General features: G+C 39.6%; 1 long non-coding RNA gene across 1 annotated transcript in view; it reads left to right on the top strand.

Annotated features, from left to right (window-relative positions):
* The window catches only part of LOC122564446 (uncharacterized), a 37,892-nt gene that overhangs the window by 8,717 nt on the left and 3,380 nt on the right, over positions 1 to 25,795 (top strand). The window contains exon 2 of the long non-coding RNA XR_006315913.2: positions 15,713 to 15,887. This is a non-coding gene — a long non-coding RNA (uncharacterized LOC122564446). The remainder of the gene's footprint in view (positions 1 to 15,712; positions 15,888 to 25,795) is intronic.

Below are 25,795 nucleotides of genomic sequence, written 5' to 3'. Positions count from 1 at the left end.
GCCCTGCTCGTATCAATAAAAATAGCTTCATTTAATCCTCAGCTCTGCGCCTGTATTGATTTTTCCTTCTAAGCTTAGTCAATTTCAGTGGATTTAATGTTAGTAGCTTCCAGTGTGCTAATACTGCATGCTGGCGATGCATTGATTTCTACTTCAGGCTGCAGTGGTTTGTTGTTTCTTGGTTTAAATTATTTTCCAAAGCATAAAACAAATCAATTTCATGATGTAAATGTACATCACTGCCTTTGATAGTTTTTATGAAATGAACAAAGAAAAGGAAAAATATTTTTATTAAAAAGTATCCTTTTTAAGAACGGGGGTCCCGATTTATGAATTTCCAATTTACAAACGCTTGTATTTATAAACATACAAACAAGGTCTACTTTTAAAGATCTGACATACAAATGTTTCCTGTACTTATAAATGGTTATATTGTCCTGCATTGTGTTCAGACTTCTGTACAAATTGACTTGCAAATAGATCCCAGAATGGAACCTATTTGTAACACAGAGATTGCCAGTAAAAGATATTTAAGACTAAGATGAGATCAGACATGATTGAATTAAATTGCAGAGAAGAAGCGAGGGGCTAAATTGCTCATTTCTACACTTAGTTCTTAGGTTGTTATTCCAAAATATTTTACAGCCAATTATTTTTGAAATGTAATCACTGTTGTCATATGGGTAAATTCAGCAGCCAGTTGCCTCAAAACAAGGTCCCACCAACAAAAGAAAAAAAAACAGTTGATAGAATTTAAAGTTATAGAGCTGTACAGCATGGAAACATCCATGCTGACCAGATATCCGAGATTAATCTATTCCCATTTACCAGCACATGGCCCATGTGCTGTCTACCCTTCCTTTTCATGTACCAATCCAGATGCCTTTTAAATGTCATAATTGCCCCAGCCTCCACCACTTCCTCTGGCAGCTCATTCCATACACACACCACCCTCTGTGTGAAAAAGTTGCCCCTTAAGTCCTTCTTCATAGAATCCCTACAATATGAAAACAGGCCTTTCGGCCCAACAAGTCCACACCGACTTTGAAAAGAGCATCCCACCCAGACTTCTTCCACCCCCACCCTATCCCTATGACCTTGCATTTCCATGGCTAATCCACCTAATCTACTGTCTCTGGATGCAGTGGGCAATTTAGAATTGCCAATCCATCTTTTAAATCTTTCCCCTCTCACCTTAAACCTGTGTGCTCTGGTTTTGGAATCTACTATCCTGGAGAAAACTTTAGGTGTTCATCCTATCTATGCCCCTCATAATTTTATAAATTTCTGTTAGGTCACCCCTCAGCCTCCATACTCAAGGGAAAATAGCCCCAGCCTCACTCATAGCTCAAACCCTCCCACCCTGGCAACATCCTTGTAAATCTTTTCTGAACACTTTCAAGTTTCACAACATCCTTCTATAGCAGGGAGGCCAGAATTGCAAACAGTATTACAAAAATGGCCTAACCAATATCTTGGACAGCCACAACGTGACCTCCCAACTCCTATACTCAATGACTGACTAATAAAGGCAACCATACCAATTCCTTCTTCACTATCCTTTCTACTGCAGCTACACTCTATTGTATGCCCAGGACCAGGTAACTTTAAGAGGCAAGGACTGGTTCTCGCTGTAAGAAGGAAAAGTGAGACTTATGATTGTGCAAAGAAGTGTTGGAGCTCTGTACTGAAAACAAAAATTATTGGAGATCACAGTCGGCTGGGCAGCATCCATGGAGTAAAAGCAAGCTAATGATTTGAGTCTAGATGATTCTTCAACGCAGCAATTTGCTCCTATAAGGGTTGGGGATCTGTACAGGGAGGACAGGATTGGAATGAGTAACTGTGGGGTAAGATCTTAGGTAGGATACCTGATGTGGAAAGTGGACCATTGTGGGAGACGTTCCCTTCCCACCTGAGGCAAGAACAGAATGACCTGCAGTTTCCCTACTCCTGAATTCCAGTCACCAGACTCAACATTGAAGCCAGGCTGAAATTGATTACTTAAGGGCCTCACTTGGATTTTATTTGGGCAGAAGACCCTAGTATTCGCCTGTCACCTGTAAAATTGCAGATAGATCAAGGGCTGGTAGGATATTGTTGGGCCTTCATTCTGCTTGCAAATGTACCAGCAGGGGACTCTAATATACTAACTATGATATTGTTTGATAAATATTGGCCAGGACATCAGAACTCTTTGAATCATGCCTTGGAATCCTTTATGTCCACAGGAACTGGCAGACAGAACTCAATGTCTCACCCAACAAATCTCAATCTAAGCTAACTGCTTGGAATGGAGCATAATCTTAAAACTTAGAGCCAAGAGCACTATCACTGAATTGCAAGAAGGCAACTGAGTTTGACTGAGATACTACTACTTATTCACTTTACATGTTCCAGAAGCAGGGCTTATATTACAAAAAAATCAATCCAAACATAGGAGGGGAAGCTAAACTTAGATAATTTCAAATAACATTAGCTATAGGGAGAGGCTGAATAGGCTGGGTCTGTTTTCCCTGGAGTGTTGGAGGCTGAAGAGTGATCTTATAGAAGCCTATAAAATCATGAGGGACATGGATAGGTAAATAGACAAGGTCTTTTCCTGGGGCGGTTGAATCTAGAACAGAGGGCATAAGTTTAGGGTGAGCGGGGAAAAATTTTAAAGGCACCGAAGGGGCAACGTTTTCACACAGAGGGTGGTGCATATATGAAATGAGCTGCAAAAGGAAGTGGTGGAGGCTGGTATAATTACAACATTTAAGAAGCAACTAGATGAATATATGAATAGGAAAAGTTTAGAGGGATATGGGCCAAGTGTTGGCAAATTACACTAGGTTAGTTTGGGATTCTGGTTGGTATGGATGAGTTGGACTAAACGGTCTGTTTCCATGCTGTACATCTCTATGACTAGAAGAAAAGGTAGGACCGATTATTGAAAAAAGGTAGTAGAGAGGTCAAATAATATAAATCTGGATAAGCGAATGGAAAACGTAATGGATCCATTGATACACATCTTAGAATATGGAGAGAAATTGAGGAGGAAATACCAGAGGATTTGGCCACCAATTTTTAATCACATTCGAAGATATGAAAATTGTGACAGAGGGCTAGAAGTATCAATGGATACATGAGTTTTAAAAAAAAATCCAAGAATGGGTAGCCAATCAGCCCATTATGCTTGGCAACTCAAAAATTGAAAGAAGATTAACCATGTAATCAGAAATGAGTTATTTGAGGTGAGCCACTGTGTACTTATAAAAGGTAGATTTTGTTTGACATGATTTTGATAAAGAAACAATGGAGATAATGGAAGTGCTACAGAGGCTATACACACTAGTCACAGTGAGGTAGCTCTCAATTCTCTCTAAACTACTGCTCCGGTACTGTATCGCTTCCAAGTATTTTTTGTTAACTAAAATTTACTTACTGCCAGCAACGTGGAACAATGTCAAATCATTGCCTTATTATATAGCAATCCAAAACATAGAACATCTTTTCTCTTTCCCCCTGCCCAGCTGACATGAATTGTGGCACCTCGACTATTTTGTGAGCATTAACGCAGACTGGAAATCAATTGTGGAAACATCAGGTTCTTTTTTAAAATAATCAAGTAGAAAATTCTGATTTGAGTTCATTGTTTTCCTAAAATGGCTCGGGGAACCTTTTTTTGCATAAGTGTATACGTATAGCCAGCTTGTACATTAGTCGCTATTGTACTATAGTCTGTGCAAAGCAATTCTATGATTTGGCACATGATTTGGAAAAATATATTCTATGTGAGCTGCAGTATTTTTATTAAGTAGTTGATTATTTCAGACTTCTGGGAACCACACAACTGGTGATTTTGTAATGTCACACCTAGAAGACACAAAAATGAAATCTTAAATTGTTTAAAAAAACTATATTCTTTTGTTTACATTTTTTCTACAAATTAACACTTGCTGAGCATAGAATAGTTGCTAGCAACCACAGAAGGTGCTCCAGAAACCTCCAGTAGACATACAGAAAGAAAATGTGCAAAGGAGTTACCAAAGTCAGAACAACAGAGGAAATAAAAAACAGAAGGAACCATAACATTCATAACCTGGAGAATGTTTGTGAATTTGAGGACTGAGGAAACATTCAGACAACCTGACATATTAGAACACAGCAAACCTCAGCGATGCTGAGTGTCAGTGGTCAGACTCCTACAAAATGAGTTTAAACAAACTCAAAGATGCAATATGCAAGAAAACAAGAGTGTCATATGACAACAGAGAAACCAGTCAGACTGCATGTAAATCCTTCTACTAAGGAAATGGGAGTAGCCCTGGTACAAGAGGAAAAAGTAATAGCATTTACATCCAAAAACATATTGAATATGCCGATGTTGAGAGCTTTTGGTAATGGCATTTAGGTTCAAGAAATTCCATACACTTCTCTATTTGGCAAAGTTAATTGTGAAAAGTGATCATCATCTATTAGAGCAGCTCTTCAAGTTAAATTCGCATACAGCATCAGTAAAACTAATGATTTTACTTTGAAAAGAAGAGTGTTTCAGATGCCCTATCTTGTCTGTCACCACGAGAGACAAAAGAAGAAAGATCTAGATTAAATATTCATCAATGGAATGTAACATCACTGAAGCTGAGTCAGAAGAATTACAGATGTTCTCACCGATTCATGGGGTGGCTTTGAAGTGTAGGAAAAAGAGCAAGACATGGGCTGAGGAGTGGCAGATGGAGTTTAATTTGGATAAATGTAAGTTATTGCATTCTGGTAAAACAAACAAGAGCAGAACATATACAATTAATGGTATGATCCTAGATTGTCTCCGAGGTTCAGGTATATAATTCTTTGACATTGGTGTCACAGGTAAACAGGGTGGTTAAGAATTCATTTAGTACGCTTGCCTTCATTACTCAGACCTTTGAGTATAGGAGTTGGGATATCATATTGAGGTTGTATAGAATGTTGGTGAGGCTCTTCTGGAGTAATGTGTACAGTTCTGGTCACTCTGTTATAGGAATGATATTATTAAATTGGAGAGTGTTCAGAAAAGATTAACCAGGATGCTGCTGGGAATGGAAGGTTTGAGTTATAAAGATAGGCCATGACTTTTTTCACTGGGTCCTAGGAGATTGAGGGGTAACCTTATAAATGGCGTTAAAATTATTAGGGATATAGAGAAGGTCAAGGGTCTTTTCCCTAAGGTGGGGAAGTTTGAAATTAGGTGGCATATTTTTAAAGTGAGAGGAGAAAGATTTGAAGAGGACCCGAGGGGAAACGTTTTTCCACAGAGGGTGGTTTGTATAGGGAATGAATTGCCAGCAGAAGTGGTGGATGCAAGTACAGTAACAGTTTTTAAAAGAAATTTTGCTAAGTACATGAATAGGAAAGGTTTGGTGGGATATAGGCCAAATTCAGGCAAGTGGAACTAGTTTGGTTTGGGAACATGGTCAATGTGAACTCTTTTGACCAAAGAGTCTTGTTTCCACACTCGATGACTATCACAGTATTGGCCAATCAGATATCTCGCTAGAATGTATCCTGTTGTCCAAATCTAGAACCATCATCTCAGCAGATTTGCAGAAAGAACCTCTGCACAAGATACGTGATAACCACTCGAGAAGGAATAAGTGTGAACATAGAGATGTGTCAACTATGTAATGTATAGGCATTTGCAAAGCCATTAAAAGAAGGGTAGCTACATACAATGCATATCAGAAATGCAGAAAGAGATGATAGCTTGTGAGGTACCTCACTGATAATGCAATATTGTCGGAGCCAATTTATTTACACAACCAAGAATGTTATATTTTAGTTTTACTCGAGTTCTCATTCACCAGAAAGGTGAAAGATTTGAGAGCTATAACAATCACTACAATGCAATTTGTTTGCTGAGCCAGAAATTAATGTAAAGTTAATATCTGATGATGAAATCTAATCCATCTTCAGAGATTTTAGAATATGCTGTGTGGGTTCATCATCATGACCTCATCAACACATTACCCAATGGCACACTGTTTCAAAGACCGATCATTCAGTCAGTCTAGGGTCAGAGAATGAAAATGTGTTGCTGGAAAAGCGCAGCAGGTCAGGCAGCATCCAGGGAACAGGAGAATCGACGTTTCGGGCATAAGCCCTTCTTCGAGGGCTTATGCCCCGAAACGTCGATTCTCCTGTTCCCTGGATGCTGCCTGACCTGCTGCGCTTTTCCAGCAACACATTTTCAGCTCTGATCTCCAGCATCTGCAGACCTCACTTTCTCCTCTAGGGTCAGAGAATCCCAACTGTGCAGAAAGAGGCAACTCAGTCTATTGAACCTGCATTAACCTTCCAAATAGCATCCCCCTATCCCATAACCCTACACTTACTGTGGCCAATCTGCATATCCCTGGACACTACAGGGCAATGTAGCATAGATAATCCACCTAACCTGCACATTTTTGGCTTGTGGGAGGAAACCAGAGCACTCAGCAAAAACCCATCCAGACACTGGGAGAATGTGCGAACTCCACACAGTCAGTCATCCAAAGCTAGAATTGAACCCAGGTCTTTGCTGCTGCGTCAAACTGCTGTAACATCCCGTAAGCACCGTTATAAAATGCTGACTGACAAAGAAAGCTCCAAACGTCGCCTATTGTCACTCTGAGCTATCTTTGGAGGTGGACGTGAAACTCCTGCAGAGCTATTCAATGATAGAAATTACATGGGATCAGTTCACTCAGTTGGCTGCATAGATGGTTTGCATTTCAGTGTAATGCCAACACCATAGATTCAATTCCTACACAGGCTGAGGTTACCATGAAGGACTTCTCCCCTTGCCTGAGATGTGGCGACCCTCACGTTAAACCACCACCAGTCTTCTCTTTCCAATGGGAGAGCACTGCTATGGAAAAGTAGGACTATGGTGACTTCACCTCGACCTTACAACTCTGCCAAGCAAAATGCATACTGAAAATGGCTAAGACAATAACTCACTGATTCATAGATGGAAGGAAGTAAACAGTTCAACAAGCATATTTGTTGGAATTGTTGAGAAGACATCCTATGTACTTCTAGCATTCACTCTTCAAAAACCTGGAATCTAACAAAAGTTGATGGTGAAGCTGAGATTCTAAGGTCATAAATTATTGAAAATAAACAGTTGACAAGAAATAGAGTACTTAATTGACCCCTGGTAAAGCAGAAAAACATCAGAAACATAAGCAATATCATTAACAAATAAACAAAATCAGCAACGTCAAACATAATTCCTACAATAGCAGGAGCAATACACACATTAGCAGTACTTTGTTCCAACTCATCAATGAGATCAATTAATACCAAATCTATGAGATGGAGACATAACATTTTGCTATTTTGGTAATACCATGAATGATGATTTTTGAGAATAGAAAAGAGGCCATAAAGACTTTAATGTTCAGAGTTTCTTCAGACATAAATACGTTGATTGCAAATTTGCAACCAACTTATTTATGTGACAGAGGCAATTGTTTTTACAGAAAGAGGGATTTTATATTATTCCAAAATGATTTAACAACTATATTGTTCATACATAGGAATACATGTATATCAGTATTACATCAGTCACTAAGACCATAAGACATAGGGGCAGAATTGGGCCATTTGGCCCATTGAGTATGTCCTGCCATTCGATCATGGCTGATATGTTTCTCAACCACATTCTCCCACCTTCTCCTGTAACCATAGATCCTCTTACTAACTAAGAATCTATCTATTTCTGTCTTAAGTACACCCAATGACTTGTCTTCCACAGTCTTAAGTGGCAATAATTCCACAGACTAACCACCTTCTGCCTGAAGAAATTCCTCCTTATCTCAGTTCTAAAGGATCATCCCTTCACTACGAGGCTGTTCCCTCAGATCCTAGTCTCTCCTACTCGTGGAAACATCTTCCCCATGCCCAGTGTAACCAGGCCTCTCAGTTTTCTGTACGTTTTAATGAGATGCCCCTCATCCTGCTACACATCAAGTACAGACCCAAAGTCATCAACCACTCCCCATATGACAAACCCTTCATCTCCAGGATCATTCTTGTAAACCTCCTCTGAAACACCTTCAATGCCAGTAGATCCTTCCTTAGATATGGAGCCCAAAACTGCTGACAATATTCCAAATGTTTAGATTACTTCGTGTGGAAACAGGCCCTTCGGCCTAACAAGTCCACACTGACCTTTCGAAAAGCAACCCACCCAGACCCATTCCCCTACATTTACCCCTTCACCTAACACTACGGGCAATTTAGCATGGTCAATTCACCTAACAAGCACATTTTTGGACTGTGGGAGGAAACCGGAGCACCTCGAGGAAACCCACGCAGCCACGGGGAAAATGTGCAAACTCCACACAAACAGTTGCCTGAGGCAGGAATTGAAGCCGGATCTCTGGCACTGTGAGTCAGTAGTGCTAACCACTGTGCCGCCCACCAAATGTTGTCTGATCTGAGTGTTAGACAGCCTCTTGCCCTTTTTGAAATGAATGCTAAAGTTGTATTTGCCTTCCTAACTGTCAACTGAAGAAACCCGAAAAAATATTAATCTGAAGAAAATCCTAAACTAGGACTCCCAAGTCCGTTTGTGCTACAGATTTCCAAAGTCTTTCCCATTTAGAAAAAAATCTATGCCTCTATTCTTCCCTAACAAAATGTATAACCTTCCCCATGTTGCATTCCATTTGCCAACTCTTTGGTCATCTCCTGGCCTGTCCAAGTCCTTCTGTAACCTCCCCACTTCCTTATCACTATCTGTTCCTCTACCTATTTTTGTGTCTTATACAAACTTAGCAACAATGCCCTCAATTCCTTCATCCATATCATTAACATATAAGATGAATAGTTGTGGTCCTAACACTAACCCTTCCGGAACTCCATGAATCAACACCTGCCATCCTGAAAAAGATCCCTTTACCTCCATTCTCTGCCTTCTCAAAGTCAGCTAATGCTCTGTCCATGACAGTTCCTTGTCTCTAACACCATGGGCTCTTATCTTATTTCGTGGCTTCCTGTGGGGCACTTTGTCAAAGGTTTTCTGGAAATCCAAATAGATCACATCAGTTGGATCTCCTTTGTCTAACTTACTCATTACCTCCTCAATCAGTACAGCACAGTCAGTATTCCAAAGCAACAATGCTGCAAGACACAGTGAGATCTGGAAAAGTTCACTCGGTCTAAACTCCAGTATATGTCTTAAATAGGCTCATTATTTCTCCTTTCTGGGAACTCAAGGCATAGAAAGCTTCAATGTCATAGATAAAAGCAAAATATTCTGGATGCTAGAAATATGATATAAACATAGAAAATGCTGGAGAATCTCAGAAGGTCTGGCACCATCCGTGGGGACGGAAACAGAATTACTGTATCAAATCTGGCATGCCCCTCTTCAGAACTGAAAACTACCTTGTGAGCAACAAATACAGTGGACTAAATTGAAAGAAGTACAAATAAAACTTCAAAGTTTGTGTGAAGATTTGTAGCTCGGGTGCTCGTTGCTGTGGTTCTGTTCGCCGAGCTGGAAGTTTTTGTTGCAAACGTTTTGCCCCCTGGCTAGGCGACATCATCAGTGCTTGGGAGCCTCCTGCGAAGCGCTTCTTTGATGTTTCCTCCGGTGTTTATAGTGGTCTGTCCCCGCCGCTTCCGCTTGTCAGTTTCAGCTGTCCGCTATAGTGGTTGGTATATTGGGTCCAGGTCGATGTGTTTGTTGATGGAGTTTGTGGATGAATGCCATGCCTGAAGAAGGGCCTGTGCCCGAAACGTCGAATCTCCTGTTCCCTGGATGCTGCCTGACCTGCTGTGCTGTTCCAGCAATAAAGTTTCAACTTTGATCTCCAGCATCTGCAGACCTCACTTTCTCCTCTAGGAATTCCCTGGCTGTTCTCTGTCTGGCTTGCCCTATGATAGTAGTGTTGTCCCAGTCAAATTCATGTTGCTTGTTGTCTACGTGTGTGGCTACTAAGGATAGCTGGTCGTGTCGTTTCGTGGCTAGTTGATGTTCATGTATGCGGATTGTTAGCTGTCTTCCTGTTTGTCCTATATGCAAGGACTGCACAAAACACTACATAGGACAAACAGGAAGACAGCTAACAATCCGCATACATGAACATCAACTAGCCACGAAACGACACGACCAGCTATCCTTAGTAGCCACACACGCAGACAACAAGCAACATGAATTTGACTGGGACAACACTACTATCATAGGGCAAGCCAGACAGAGAACAGCCAGGGAATTCCTAGAGGCATGGCATTCATCCACAAACTCCATCAACAAACACATCGATCTGGACCCAATATACCAACCACTATAGCGGACAGCTGAAACTGACAAGCGGAAGCGGCGGGGACAGACCACTATAAACACCGGAGGAAACATCAAAGAAGCGCTTCGCAGGAGGCTCCCAAGCACTGATGATGTCGCCTAGCCAGGGGACGAAACGTTTGCAACAAAAACTTCCACTAGGCAAACAGAACCACAGCAGCAAATAAAACTGTGCGTTACCTAGAAGGTGTGTTTGGCACTTTTTTAGACAGTGAGAAGGAAGGAGATGAATGGGAAAGTATTACATTTTTTGTTTTACTTGTACTTCCTACAATCTAACCTACTGTATTCAGTCTTCAGTGCAGTCTCCTTTGTGTGGCAACTGTAGACTGGGTGATAACTATGCAGAACACCTTCATGACCCAATCTTCCAGTTGCTTGCTATCTCAATATCTACCTTGTTGACAGGCCAAAGTTTCTGTCCTGGGCCTGTTGGAATATTCTATCAAAGCAAAACAGAAGTGGAGAAACAAATATTAATTTTCTACTTAGCACTTTATGACCTGTAGGACTCAACATTGAATTCCACAACCTGATCTGCCTGTATGCATGACATCTGTTCTCCATTTTCCTTACGTTCTCTCTCCCCCAATGTCCTGAACTTGTTGACTTTGTTTTCAGTAAAGAGGACTCATTTTCTCCTTTTCACACCTTAAGTTACACCAATTTTACATCTCTATTTCTCTTTCACCACAATTAGCAACTTTTTTGTCCTTTCCACTGGGCCTCCAAACTACTTGTTCATTCTCCAACTCTGTCACAAGTAGGAAGGACACCATTTTCCAATCCCATTCAGCTCTGAAGAAGAGTCATTGAGGACTTGAAACATTAACTCTGTTCCTATCTCTATAGATGCCAGGAATACATTCCTCTCACATTTTCTGTTTTTTTTCCAATGTTGTAGCTTTAATTCTCTGACCTATGCTTCCATCCACCGAATTGAAACATATCTAAAATGAATTTAATATGAAAATAGTTTTACTTGTAATTTTACTGCATTTTAATAAAATAGGCACATAATATTTTACTAGGAGGAATAAGAGATATCGAATATTTCAGTCATTTAAATTTAGGTTTTGATATTGAAAATATTCTTAGTGTTTATGCAAAGTATAAGAACATTTCAGGTTTAGATCATTTTTCCAAGTTCTAAACCATTTTAAAAATACATTTAATGTTTGTTATTGGCAATTTTAAGTTAAAACATGATTTAATTTGTGGAAAGAATGGAAGTGGAAAAACAAACTGTACACATTTTTTTACAACAGCTGCTTTCCCCTAAGACATGTCCTAGAGAAAATCACACAAGCATCATCCAGCAACCATTTGGCCACTTAGAATGAATAGAAGACCTCAAGGGGCTAACTAACATTTTCCCTGTTGCCATGATGGCAATTGTACGAAATTATGTCTTGCTGCTTTGTGAAGGTGACCTATCTTCCATGCTATTACACACAGCACTCTCGGTCATGCCCCACATTAATTTCCATGTTCTGATCCATTTCGAGTTAGGAAGGTATTATAGTTTGAAAGGACCGACGGAGGAACACATTAAGTATTCAGAAGCATCGCAGTAGATTAAAATTTGAATTACAGGAAGATTCACAATAAATGGTAGCATACTGTTGACCTAACTGCAACACAGCACTTCACACTTCCATAACTAGAGCTGTAATTTTCTCCGAATATATTTGTTGAAAGTACTGGATAATTGTAACAAGGTGGCAACATGTTCTTGTGTTGACTCAACCAGTTCTATTTCACTGTTTCTTTCTCCTTCCATTAATTTCTTGCTCATACTTATACCTCTTGTAAAGGACCTGGGAGCAAATTCAACATTCTCAGTACCTTATTTTCCTCATGTATTTGATCACGTTTTTGTCACACCTCATTGGGGTAGATCGCTGGAAATGAAGCTCTGCTCTTCCCTAAGTCATTGCAAAAATTTTTTTTAAATGAAGTATGCAAAGTCTCTTAATTATCTGTTGGATAGACCCAGATTAATGGGAAACATGCACCAAGTTTCTGTACTTGACAAGAACTACTATTTAACATAAATAAAGACATTCCAACCACAGTAAACAACTATAAACTGATGACATACAATTCCACCAGTTAATACTCTAACCCCCATTCTAAACTGCCTTACTATCATGTACAGACAGATAAAATTGTGTTAATGACAGGGAAGAGGGAAAAAAACTGGAGTAACAGTTCAAAGTGGAATCCTCAGAGTTCAGTCAAATGTTTCTTTTATTTCACAAGTCCTTCAGTCCTTTGAAGGTTTTTTTCAGGTTCTCATACTTCTTAGGAGGAGGCACAGGGTTACTGGTTAATAAGTTATAAAGTTATTGCTTTAGTGTTTAAAATCCATGACTTATACAGCAACTGGTGGAAAAAAATAAACTGGCTTTCTTTGGGCTTTAGGAATTTTCCTGGAGAGAGAGAGAGACCATCTGCCCTTTAAGTAATCCAAAGAGTTCTGTCAGTGTCGTTCATTCCCACAGGCTGTTTAGCTATCCAGGAGTCAATAGGCTAATGGCCTTTGGCATCCACAACTAGTCATATCTCCATAAACCAATCAGCAGGCTGTTGCTGGCCGAATCTCATCTTGTGTACAGCCCAGATTTAAAAGGGACCTAAGGGGCAACTTCTTCATGCAGAGGGTGGTACATGTATGGAATGAACTGCCAGTAGAAGTGGTAGAGGCTGGTACAATTACAGCATTTGAAAGGCATCTGGATGGATATATGAATAGGAAGGGTTTACAGGCATATGGGCCAAATGCTGGTAAATGGGACTAGATTAATTTAGGATATCTGGTTGGCATAGACGAGTTGGACTGAAGGGTCTGTCTCCATGCTGTACATCTCTATAACTCTGGTTCCAATCTACCAAAAATCTCCCCCACTGCTTGAACGAAACAGCAGTATATACACAACTTTAAACAAATTTCATAACTTGCTTTTTAAAAGTGCAGGACCTCCTTGATAGTCCTAGCAGTCCCTCTCCCCAGTTCAGTCCATAGTCAAAAATAAAGTAAAATAAAAAATATTGTCTTTACATGCCTCCATTTTATAAAATGGGGCAGCATTTCAAAAGTATGTTTCAACACAATATGTGTTGCATAAACAACAAAATTTTCAGGGCTTAAATCCATTCATCCTTCCCTCTGAAACAACCTTCTAGAATTTTAGCATTTCTTAAAACTTCAACTTATTCCATTATTTAATAAAGAAGTCAATACACTGTCTTTTCCAACAATATGAATAATCATTACATTAAATGGTAGAAACAAAGGATTCTATCTGAACAGTTTACTGATTTCAAGTTTTAGTCTTTTCAATAAATGGATAATATTCAGTCGAGATTAATATTTCTTTCTTACTCTATTGGATATAGACTTAAAAGTGCTAATTCGAAAGTCTTCTAGAGTACTACTTCTGATACTAGTTTAGGTTCTTAGAGGACGCCTTTGACTTTTTTTTCCAAACTCCGCATCCTGTCACAAAACAACAGCACCCAAGTTACACCATTTTGAAAGGTCTGGGAAAATCAAGGGCATCCAATTCTATTTTCAGTGGCTGCCTGGCATTCTGCTGACTGTACCACTTTTGCTTGTTTCCTTTTTTGAAGCAGGTCTTCTTGTTGGAGCCTGGAAATGCCAGTTTGGAAAGTCTGAGGTTCCTGAAACACTGTTGTTCAATCAAGGCATGGACAAGGTGGACTGAACGGTCTGTTTCCGTGCTGTATACTTCTGTGTCTCTGTGACTCTAAATGTAGAAGCTGATCTTCCTATACATCTTATGTTGAATGAATGACCTCCTGCAACAGATGCTGTATGATAATTTCTGTGTCCCGTGGACCATGTAAATGCTATACGTTGTTATTTTTCTGTATTTTCTATTGTGGACTGAAACATAAAATGGAATGTTTTTTAAAAATTAAGAATCAAGGAAAGGGTTACTGCATTTTTAAAACTAAATTACCTGATAGTCATTGTAATTGCTGTTTGTTCAAGCAGTGATAGATGTCAAGTTAAATGAAGAGTGTGAAATGACCTGTTGCAGTATACTTGTCAGTAAATCTGAGTGGTTTGATTGTTACAAATCAAAGGAAGACTTCGATTGTCTCATTAAGAAGAAGATGCAAGATATTTGAAAACAATGGAAGCAATCTCTTAGTTAACAATGAATAGGCTCTGAGTCCAACATCCCAGAATGGTTTTGTAGGTATTAGATTGTAAACAATTGTGCTATACACTGCTATACAATATGTAAAGGTAGCAAATCAGCATTTCAACTTGGGTACAAGGTCAATATGTTTCACACTACCATGGGGAAAAATATGGAAGTGCCAGTGTTGGACTGGGATGGACAGAGTCAAAAATCACACGACACCGGGTTATAGTCCAACAGGTTTGTTTGAAACCACAAGCTTTTGGAGGCCTCACTCCTTCCTCAGTGAGAGAGAGTACATTAGACAAAGAAGGCAGAGGAAGCCATTTTTGAGATCAATTTAAAAGCTTCACGACAAATCACTGAATAACACAAACATACTTCTCACTGCCTTGGGAAGGCAGCCAACATAATCAGTGACCCCTCCCACCTCAGTTATAATCTCTTCCAACCTCTTCCGTTGGGCAGAAGATACAAAAGCTTAAACACGCACCAACAGATTCAAGAGTAGCATTTTACCCACTGTTATCAGACTCCTGAATGGACCCCTCAAATTTTAAATTTAAATATTGATCTTGCTTTTTATGCACCTTCTTTGCAGCCATAACATTGTATTCTTCATTCTGTTCTATTAGCCTAATGCACTTTGTATGGTATGATCTGCAAGTTCTGCACACAAAACAAAATTTGTCACTCTACCTAGGAATATGTGACAATAGTAAATCAAATCAGATATTGCGTGGTCAGCCAAATGAAGGAAGGAGACAGCCTCACTTCAAAGAGATGCATGTGCACCTTTCTAAGTATTTCAAGACATTTCTGTTTCGGTCCTGTATCCCTCTGTGGCCCTATTTCAGTTGGCATGGCATGGACAAGGCGAAGAAAAACCATTGGAACGGGATTTACTGCTGTTGATAGATTTAAGAAACAGCCTGAAAATTAAGGAAAGCACCTGAAGATGGTCACTTAAAGTTCCTACTTGGCAATAGGGACATATGACAACCCATTGGAGGTGAGGAAGACCTGTGGACTGTTTGCTAAAGGGACTGAAATTCAACATAGAGTGTGATGTATAATGAGCGTAAAAAAGGAGAATCAATTTTTGTAGTTCAAAATATAAATTGCCTGCAAAAATAGGTGTTTTGTCACTTTTTAAAAGTCATTTGATACAATAAAAGGTTTTAAAATGTGAATTCTTGTCATGGCTTTCTTTCAGGTAATAACTGGAAATGTAATTGTGTATGTTATTACACAACCAACCACTATCCATGTTGGTTGCCTCCTGGAGCTTTCGGATTTTCTGATTTTGATTTAAATGCTGAAGAATCTTTCTTTAATCACAGAAGCAAATGACATTGATAGTAGATAAGGACAAGACATTAATAACTCAGGTAACATTATACGTAGTCATTACATTCAGCAAGAATTAAGAAATTCATTATGCTTTTGACAGTCAACTTCAACCTCATGTCGAATACAAATAGCTTTTTGTGGAACTCGATTCTTCTGCATCACATACCATAGCTAGTAAATACACCATTCATCAGTAATAAACTGGAAATCACTACAATTGCTTACTTGCTAATGATTCAAATTTGTATAACTATTGACCCATTGCATTGCTCATTAAAATCTTCAACAGTTATGACTCTATGACATTTAAAAATTTGACCTTTTCTGTTTTACGTTTATGCAGTACTTTCATTTGCTACTATATAAACTGATTGTTGTTATTATGTTTTGTATTCTGGCACATATATGTGGGTTTTTTTGTGGGTCGTCAGAAGCAGACGAATGATTTTTATTTGCTAAGGTGAAGTTTGTTTCTTCTTTCCTATTCTTTAAGGCCACTGACCAAGTAGTCATGTGGAGCAAATCTTATTCAGTAGTAAAGGTGGTATTCCCTGCTTATAAACACCAGGAAGTAAGTGTTGTAATATATCAATTTCCAATCAGAAGAACCCAATAGGCATTACCTGATTTTTTTTTCCCTCTATAGTTCTTGCAGCTGTAACAAAGTGTCATCTTTTCTCATGTAATGGACAAACATTAGCCACAACACTTTAATATTTTGAGGATAGTAATTTTGATGTTTTATTTTTCTCAGGCTAAATTATCTTGTGATTCTAAAATATCTGCCACTCAACAAAAAAAGTGAACTATATACAAGTCATTTTCTTGAATCAAATCTTTATCGAGCTTATGAGCAGCAAACTCTTATCCAAACACAGATGTCAACCTTCTGTTCCAGATCAGTTTCCTTTTGCAGGAACTCTGATTCACAATCGTTCTCAGTAAAGAAAGGACTCTCACAACCAAAAATGTACATTTAAAATGCTGGCACTGTTGAAATGTAGCAGACAAAACAGTTAATCTGCATATATGATTTGGAGACACCAGTGTTAGACTGGGGTGTACAAAATTAAAAATGACACAACACCAGGTTAAAGTCCAATAGGTTTATATGGAAGCACGAGCTTTCGGAATGCTGCTCCTTTGTCAGGTGATTGTGGAGAATAAGATTGTAAGACACAGAATTTATCGTATAAATTTACAGTGTGATGTAACTGAAATTATAAATTGAAAAAGACCCGGATTGTTTGTTAAGTCTCTCATCTTTTAGAATGACTATGTTGGTTTCAATTCTTTCATACGTAAATCACCAAACGTTTTTTAAAAGTTACACTCTCAAGTGCACTTTAACAATTGGTGTCATGTCAGCCTAGATAAAGTTTTGAAGGTGTTAACTCCCTGTGACGCTGTCTGTGCCATAATGGTCTAATTGTATTCGAAAAAATGGATTTACAGAATCTTACATGGATTCATGCAGTTTTTGAGCAAAGTAAAATGCAATTCTGCAAGTACAAATTCACCCCACAAACTTGTGTGTGTGTGTGTGTGTGTGTGTGTGTGTGTGGAGGAGGGAAATGGGTTATGAGTGTCTGTGAGAGGGTGTGTGTATGTGTGTGAGTATAAAGGGGTTTAAGTCTGTGAGAGGATGTGTGTGGGAGTGTATGTGTGAATGTATAAGAGAAGGTCTGAGTGTGTGTGTGTGTGTGTGTATAATGCAATGGGGTCACCTGTAAAGTGACATAATCCCAAGGTCGCGGGTGAGGCCATTCCCAAGGGTACCGAATGTGGCTATCAGCCTCTGCTCGGCCACCTTTCACCTTTCGTTGTTGCCTGTCCCGAAGACCTTTGGGTGACCGTCCTCCAAGGCGGACATTGGGACAGGTAACAATGATAAGCAGCTGAGTGGAGGCTGAGCACCAAGTTCGGTACCCATGGGAATGACCTCAAATGAGACCTTGGGTTCGTGTCACACTACAGGTGACCCCATTGCACTATACACACACACGGACAGACAGACACACACACAGAAAAACACGCACACACTCATACAAACACTCCCACACACAGCCTCTCAACGACTTAAACCCCTTTACACGCATACTCACACACACACATACACCCTCTCACAGACACTCATAACCCACCCAACCCCCCTACACACACCCACATATAGGTTTGTGGAGTGAATTTGTACTTGCAAAATTACATTTTACTTTGCTCAAAAACTGCATGAATCCATGTAAGATTCTGTAAATCCATTTTTTAGATTAGAATCAGTCTGACCATTGTGGCACAGACAGTGTCACAGGGAGTTAACACCTTCAATACCTTATCTGGGCCGACATGACACCAATTGTTAAAGTGCATTTGAGAATGTAACCTTCAAAAAAGGTTTTACAATTTACATATAAAGGATCTGAAACCAACATGGTCATTCTAAAAGATGAGAGACTTAACAAACAATCCGGGTCTTTTTCAATATATAATTTCAGTTTCATCACACTGTAAATTTTTACTATAAATTCTGTGTCTTACAATCTTATTCTCCACAATCACCTGATGAAGGAGCAGCACTCCGAAAGCTCGTGCTTCCAAATAAACCTGTTGGACTTTAACCTGGGTGTTGTGTGATTTTTAAATCTGCATATAGGAAAGGTGCATATTTAGCAATGAAGTAAATGATAGAATAATCTATTTTACTGATGCTAAGGGTTCAGGTTTGGGCTAGAAACCAGAACAAGCTCTGCTACTACTGTATTTGAATATTGCCGCAGAATTTTTTACATTGATTTGAAGGAGTTAATAAGCCATGGTTTCACTTCTCATCTGAATCACAATGTTACTGTAGTACTGAAATTTTACCCTAGCTTTTGCTGTTAGGTCTCTAAAGTGAGACACAACCCAAATGATGTTTTGACTTGTAGGTAAAAGTGCAGCCTCTGAGCTATGGCTGACACAAAGGCATTTATCAGAATTGATTAATAATAATTGGCTTGTTTATTATATCAAAGTTTGAATGAGCAGAAGCAAAGATTCATTACACTTTCAAAGATGCAGGTATGGATTGGCCTAGAATTGGATGATATTTCAGCTACAGACAAACTAGAGTCTTATATATTTTTGGATTTGGAAATGCCGGTGTTGGACTGGGGTGTACAAAGTTACAAATCACACAACACCAGGTTATAGTCCAACAGGTTTAATTGGAAGCACACTAGCTTTCGGAGCGACGCTCCTTCATCAGGTGATAGTGGAGGGCTTGATCGTAACACAGAATTTATAGCAAAAATTTGCGGTGTGATGTAACTGAAATTATACATTGAAAAATTGATTGTCTGTTAAGCCTTTCATCTGTTGGAATACAGTGATAGTTTCACTTCTTTCATGTGTAAATCACAAAACCTTTTTTTTAAAGTTGCATTTTCGGGTTGGCTGTTAACAATGGTGATAGCTAGACAATATGTTGAAGGTGTTAGCCCCCTGTGTTCTCTGTCTATGACCTGATGTTTAGATTGATTCTAATCTAAAAAGTGAGATAACAGAGTTTTACATAAATTCATGCAGTTTTTAAGCTCAGAGTTCTACATGAATGTATGCACTTTTTGAGCACAGTGCAATGTAACTCTGCAAGTACAAATTCACCCCACAAAATATATGTGTGCATGTGGGTCTTTGTCTGTGTGTGTGTGTGTCTGTCTGGGGTGGGGGTTGTGAGTGTGAGAAAGTGTGTGTGTGTGTAGTGAGTGCAGAGTGTCTTAAGTCTGTGAGGGGGTGCATGTGGGAGTATGTGTGTCTATAAGGGTGTGTGTGGGTGTCTGTGTGTACCTGTGTCCGTGTGTATGTGAGAGTGTGTGTGTGTGTAGGAATATCTGTGTGTGTGTGTAGTGCAATGGTGATCACTTCCTGCCTCTAGTAGATAATGCTTCTATTTAAAAGGCCCGGGATCTCTCATGCTTTATTAACTGCTTTATAAATTTGTCCTGTCACCTTAAAAGATTTGTGCATAAACATCCCGACATATATCTCTTTTTTGCATGACTGTAAATTGCACCATACAACCGTCCAGTGCACTTCTCTTGAAGTCTTTTCCTATCTTTCTCACTGTTTACAATACTTCCTGGTTTTGTACCATCTACAATTTTCAAAATTCTGTCTTCAACTGTAGTCCATGTAATTAATTTCTACCAAAAGCGGCAGTCATTGCAGTAACGACTCTTGTTGAACACCACTTCTTACCTCTCTCCAGACCAAAAGCCATTCACAGTAATTGTCTGGCTTGAAGCTTAGGAATGATGGAGACCCTAACTTTCATTGCAAAAATACCAGAAGAGGCCAATAATTGGAAATCTCACCTCCAAATACAGAACTTTACATGTATATGCATTTTATAAAGGCTGCTGCCAATATAAATCAGCTGTCGCCTCCACTCGTAATTTTAGTGACTGGATTTGTGAACCACTATCTGTGCAGTTAGATGTTGAGAGAACAGATCTTCACAATATAGATGCAGGGAATCCTTTTGGAGAGGTAAGCTTCTTCTTTATATATGGTCCATTACAGCAAGTAAGGTGATCTTTCGGATTATTAAAAACAGAAATGAATATATGGTTAAATGCATAAACCCATCAATTGTTCAGTATAGTGGAACTGTCAAGGGCAGTTCCAAGTGCTTATAGACTCTTTAAAGTGGGATTATGAATTACACTGCTTTTTTTAAAATTATGTTATATGTATTATTACCAAGAATTATGTCACTGAAGGAATGTATATACTGTGAATGGATTTGTGAAAACTATTGTTTTCAACAAAAACCTATAATAGACACTCAAACTTTATTTTACTTCATCTCAGTTTGGATCTTGAGGCCTGCCCATCATGGATTCTTGTGGTATTGATATGGTAGGTGCTAGAGCAAAGGGTGAGTTGGCATTAAGCTGTCATTGAAGAGGCCTTGAGGGTGAGTGGAGTGTATAGCTTGGCATGGAATGTCAGGGGGTAATGAGGTGAGCACAGGATATAGATTAGCATGGGATATATGAGAGACTATTGGTTGGGTGGGAGGCATGAATGGGGCATGTGTGGAATGGTGTGCGTTAGAGGACAGTTTTATATTTTATTGTTTTTCTTCCCTAAAGCTTCTACATAATTCCAGACAACTGACACAGGCCTTCTGTCCAGTCCACCTCCCCACAAGAAACCTTCTGCAATCATTGGCTTGACCTCAAGAGAATCTGTGCACCTGGCATGAAAATGCAAAATTCAGGGAATTTCTTTATTCAAAATTGGATTTGCAGAGCTGGGAATTGTGTCAAATATGTTGCTCCTGACCTGGAAGTGAAAATTCAGGGATTTTTTTAATCCCTCAGGCAACTTTCTCTCAATTCTGCTACTTATCTTCATATTCAATTAACTTCAATTTAGCCAACAGATCCTATATATACTTTATCAAATGCCTTTAGAAAGTCCACATCAGAATTTTAACTGGACTACCCTTATACTTTATCTCTGTTCCATCAAAATATCAATAAAGCACCTCAAGCACTGACTTACTTGTACCAAAACCACACTGATTTTTCTTTACTGGCTGATTTCAAGAAGTGGTTAGATCTAGTTCTTAAGGCTAAATGAATCAGAGTATGGGGAGAAAGCAGGAACAGGGTACTGAATTTCATGATAAGCCATGATCATATTAAATAGTATATTGAAAGGTTTTGAAATGGCCTACTCCAGCTCCTACTATTTTCACCTATTACTCATATACGTTTAACATAGAACACAGAATGTCACAGCGCAGTACAGGCCTTGTGGCCCTCAATGTTGCGCCGACCTGTGAAATTAATCTGATGCCCATCTATCCTACACCGTTCCATTATTATCCATATGCATGTCCAATGCCCATTTAAATGGCCTTAACGTCAGCGAGTCTACTACTGTTGCAGGCAGGCTGTTCCATGCCCCTACTACTCTCTGAGTAAAGAAACTCAGCCTGATATCTGTCATAAATCTATCACCCCTCAATTTAAAGCTATGTCTCCTTGTGTTAGCCTTCACCATCTGAGGTAAAAGGCTCTCACTGTCACCCTATCTAACCCTCTGGTTATCTTATACATCTCGATTAAGTCACCTCTCAACCTTCTTCTCGTCCACAAAAACAGCTTAGTTCCCTCAGCCTATCCTCAAAAGACCTTCCTTCCATACCAGGCAACATCCTAGTAAATCTCCTCTGAACCCTTTCCAAAGCTTCCATATACTTCCTATAATGGGCTGACCAGTACTGCACACAATACTCCAGGTGCGGCCTTACCAGTATCTTGTACAGCTGAAGCATAATCTCGTGGCACTTAAAGTCAATCCCCTACCAATAAATGCCAACACACCATATGCCTTCTTAACAACCCTATCAACTTGGGTGGCAACTTTCAGGGATTTATGTACCTGGACACCAAGATCTCTGTTCATCTACACTGCCAACAATTTACCACTAGCCCACTACTCTGCATTCTTATTACTTCTTCTGAAGTGAACTACCTCACACTTTTGCACATTAAACTCCATTCGCCACTTCTCAGCCTAGCTCTACATCTTATCTATGTCCATCTGTAACCCACAACATCCTTTGGCACTATTCACATCTCTGCCTACATTAGTGCCATCTGCAAATTTACTAACCCATCCTTCCACACCCACATCCAGATCATTTATAAATGACTGTTCATTGTTTCCTGGACCACTATTTCTAAAACTTCCTCCAGCAATAAGCCAATTGGCCTGTAATCACATGGTTTATCATTCTTCTGTTTCTAAACAAGTGTTTAAAATTTGTAGTCCTTCAACCTTTTGGCACCATCCCTGTACCTAAGGATGATTGAAAAATTGAGGCCAGGACCTTTGGAATTTCTATTCTTAATCCATTCCATCTAGACCAGATGATATATCTACTTTAAGTATTACCTTTAATCTCAATCAGAATTCCAACCATCTCCTTGTTTTCCAAACACTCTGGAAAAGTCCTCTGGGTGAATATTGATACAAGGTTCTCATTTAGTACCTCAACTATGCCTTTTGCTTCTGCCAACATAAATTGTTCTCCATTTTCATGCCGCCACTCCTCTGACAACTTTTTTTTAACTGTTAAATGCCTTTGGAAGACCTTGGATTCCCTTTTAAGTCATCAATCAAACTGTTCTTGTACCATCTTATTTCCTTTTTCCCTACTCAACTGTAATTTTTATATTTAGCCTGATTCACATTTGTATTATAAAGCTGATATCCATCATAGGGCTTCTTTTCCTGCTTCCTCCTCCTCTCAATTTCCTTCATCAGCCAAGAATCCTTGACCTTGTTACCCTCCTCTTTCCCTTTGTAAATGTGCACCTAGACTAAACCTCAACCACCCCCCCACATGAAAAGCTACCAATTTCTCTATGACACACCTTTCTGCCTACCTTAGATTCCTATTCCCCCAGGCCATAACCATTCTCGATTCACTGAAATTAGCTGATCTGCATTTAAGTATTTTTATTCTAGATTGCTTCTAATACTTCTCCATAACTGATCTAAATCTAAAGATACTACAATTACCTTTCCGAGATACTCTTCATCTCTGACGTTCTTCATTTGACCCATTTCATTCTCTATATTTAATTACGTTCTCTTCCCCACTGGGCAGAAACATAGTAGTGAAGAAAAATCTCCTGAACAACCTTTAGAAGTTCTTCATTTTCTCTGGTCTTCCCACAATCCATACATCATCCCATTCAATATTGGAGTAGTTAAAGCCTCTCATTATTCTCTAGTTTTTCTTGCTAATTTATTTATAAATCTATCCTATGTCTTTTAGAAAACATAGAAAAAATACAGCGCAGTACAGGCCCTTTGGCCCTCAATGTTGTGCTGATCCAAGCCCACCTAACCTACACTAGCCCACAATCCTCCATATGCCTATCCATTGCCCGTTTAAATGCCCATAAAGAGGGAGAGTCCACCACTGCTACTGGCAGGGCATTCCATGAACTCACGACTCGCTGAGTAAAGAATCTACCCCTAACATCTGTCCTATACCTACCCCCCCTTAATTTAAAGCTATGCCCCCTCGTAATAGCTGACTCCATACGTGGAAAAAGGTTCTCATGGTCAACCCTATCTAAACCCCTAATCATCTTGTACACCTCTATCAAGTCACCCCTAAACCTTCTTTTCTCCAATGAAAACAACCCCAAGTGCCTCAGCCTTTCCTCATACGATCTTCCTACCATACCAGGCAACATCCTGGTAAACCTCCTCTGCACCCGTTCCAGTGCCTCCACATCCTTCCTATAGTATGGCAACCAAAACTGCACACAATACTCCAGATGCGGCCGCACCAGAGTCTTATACAACTGCAACATGACCTCAGGACTCCGGAACTCAATTCCTCTACCAATAAAAGCCAGTACACCATATGCCTTCTTCACCGCACTATTTACCTGGGTGGCAACTTTCAGAGATCTGTGTACATGGACATCAAAATCCCTCTGCTCATCCACACTACCAAGTATCCGACCATTAGCCCAGTACCCCATCTTTTTGTTACTCTTACCAAAGTGAATCACCTCACACCTACCTACATTGAACTCCATCTGCCACCTTTATGCCCAGCTCTGCAGCTTATCTATATCCCGCTGTAACCTGACACATCCTTCCTCACTGTCAACAACTCCACCTACTTTCGTATCATCCGCAAACTTGCTCACCCAACCTTCTAGCCCCTCCTCCAGGTCATTTATAAAAATGACAAACAGCAATGGTCCCAAAACAGATCCTTGCGGAACACTGCTAGTAACTGCACTCCAAGATGAACCTTTACCATCAACTACTACCCTCTGTCTTCTTGCAGCCAGCCAATTCCTAATCCAAACCTCCAACTCACCCTCAATGCCATACCTCCGTATTTTTTGCAGTAGCCTACCATGGGGAACATTATCAAACGCCTTACTAAAATCCATATACACCACATCTACCGCTTTACCCTCTTCCACCTCCTTAGTCCCCTTCTCAAAGAATTCAATAAGGTTTGTGTGGCATGACCTGCCCTTCACAAAATCATGCTGACTATCCTTAATCACATTATTCCTATCCAGATGTTCATAAATCCTATTCCTTACAATTCTCTCTAAGACTTTGCCCACAACAGAAGTGAGACTGACCGGTCTATAGTTACTAGGGTTATACCTGCTCCCCTTCTTGAACAAGGGAACCACATTTGCTATCCTCCAGTCTTCTGGCACTATTCCTGTAGACAACGAGGACATAAAAATCAAGGCCAATGGCTCTGCAATCTCCTCCCTTGCTTCCCAGAGAATCCTAGGATAAATGCCATCAGGCCCAGGGGACTTATCTATTTTCACACTTTCCAGAATTTCCAACACCTCTTCCCTACATACCTCAAAGCCGTCCATTCTAATTAATTGTGACTCAGTATTCACATCGGCAACAATGTCCTGTTCCTGAGTGAATACTGACGAAATGTATTCATTCAGTGTCTCCCCAATCTCTTCAGCCTCTACACGCAACTTCCCACTACTATCCTTGACTGGACCTATTCCTACCCTAGTCCTTCTTTTATTCCTGTTTTATAAAATAAAACAAAAAAATGCCATAGTTAATTTATTGTTTCGGCACTCCAATCAATTATATTTTGTGATTTTATTAATTTAAATGGCACATGAAATTAAACTTATTACTTTAATGTTGCTTTTGGCTTAACAGTAAGAAAACAAAGTTTGGGAGAAGATTGGTAGCTCGGGTGCTCGTTGTTGTGGTTCTGTTCGCCGAGCTGGGAATTTGTCTTGCAAACGTTTCGTCCCCTGTCTAGGTGACATCCTCAGTGCTTGGGAGCCTCCTGTGAAGCGCTTCTGTGATGTTTCCTCTGGCATTTATAGTGGCCTGTCTCTGCAGCTTCCGGTTG

Source organism: Chiloscyllium plagiosum, unplaced genomic scaffold (genome assembly GCF_037043375.1).
Source record: "Chiloscyllium plagiosum isolate Xiang-an unplaced genomic scaffold, Cpla_swu_hap1 HiC_scaffold_34, whole genome shotgun sequence".
Lineage (NCBI taxonomy): Eukaryota > Metazoa > Chordata > Chondrichthyes > Orectolobiformes > Hemiscylliidae > Chiloscyllium > Chiloscyllium plagiosum.
Note: the sequence above shows the minus strand (reverse complement) of the source record. Positions and strands in the feature narration are given on the sequence as shown.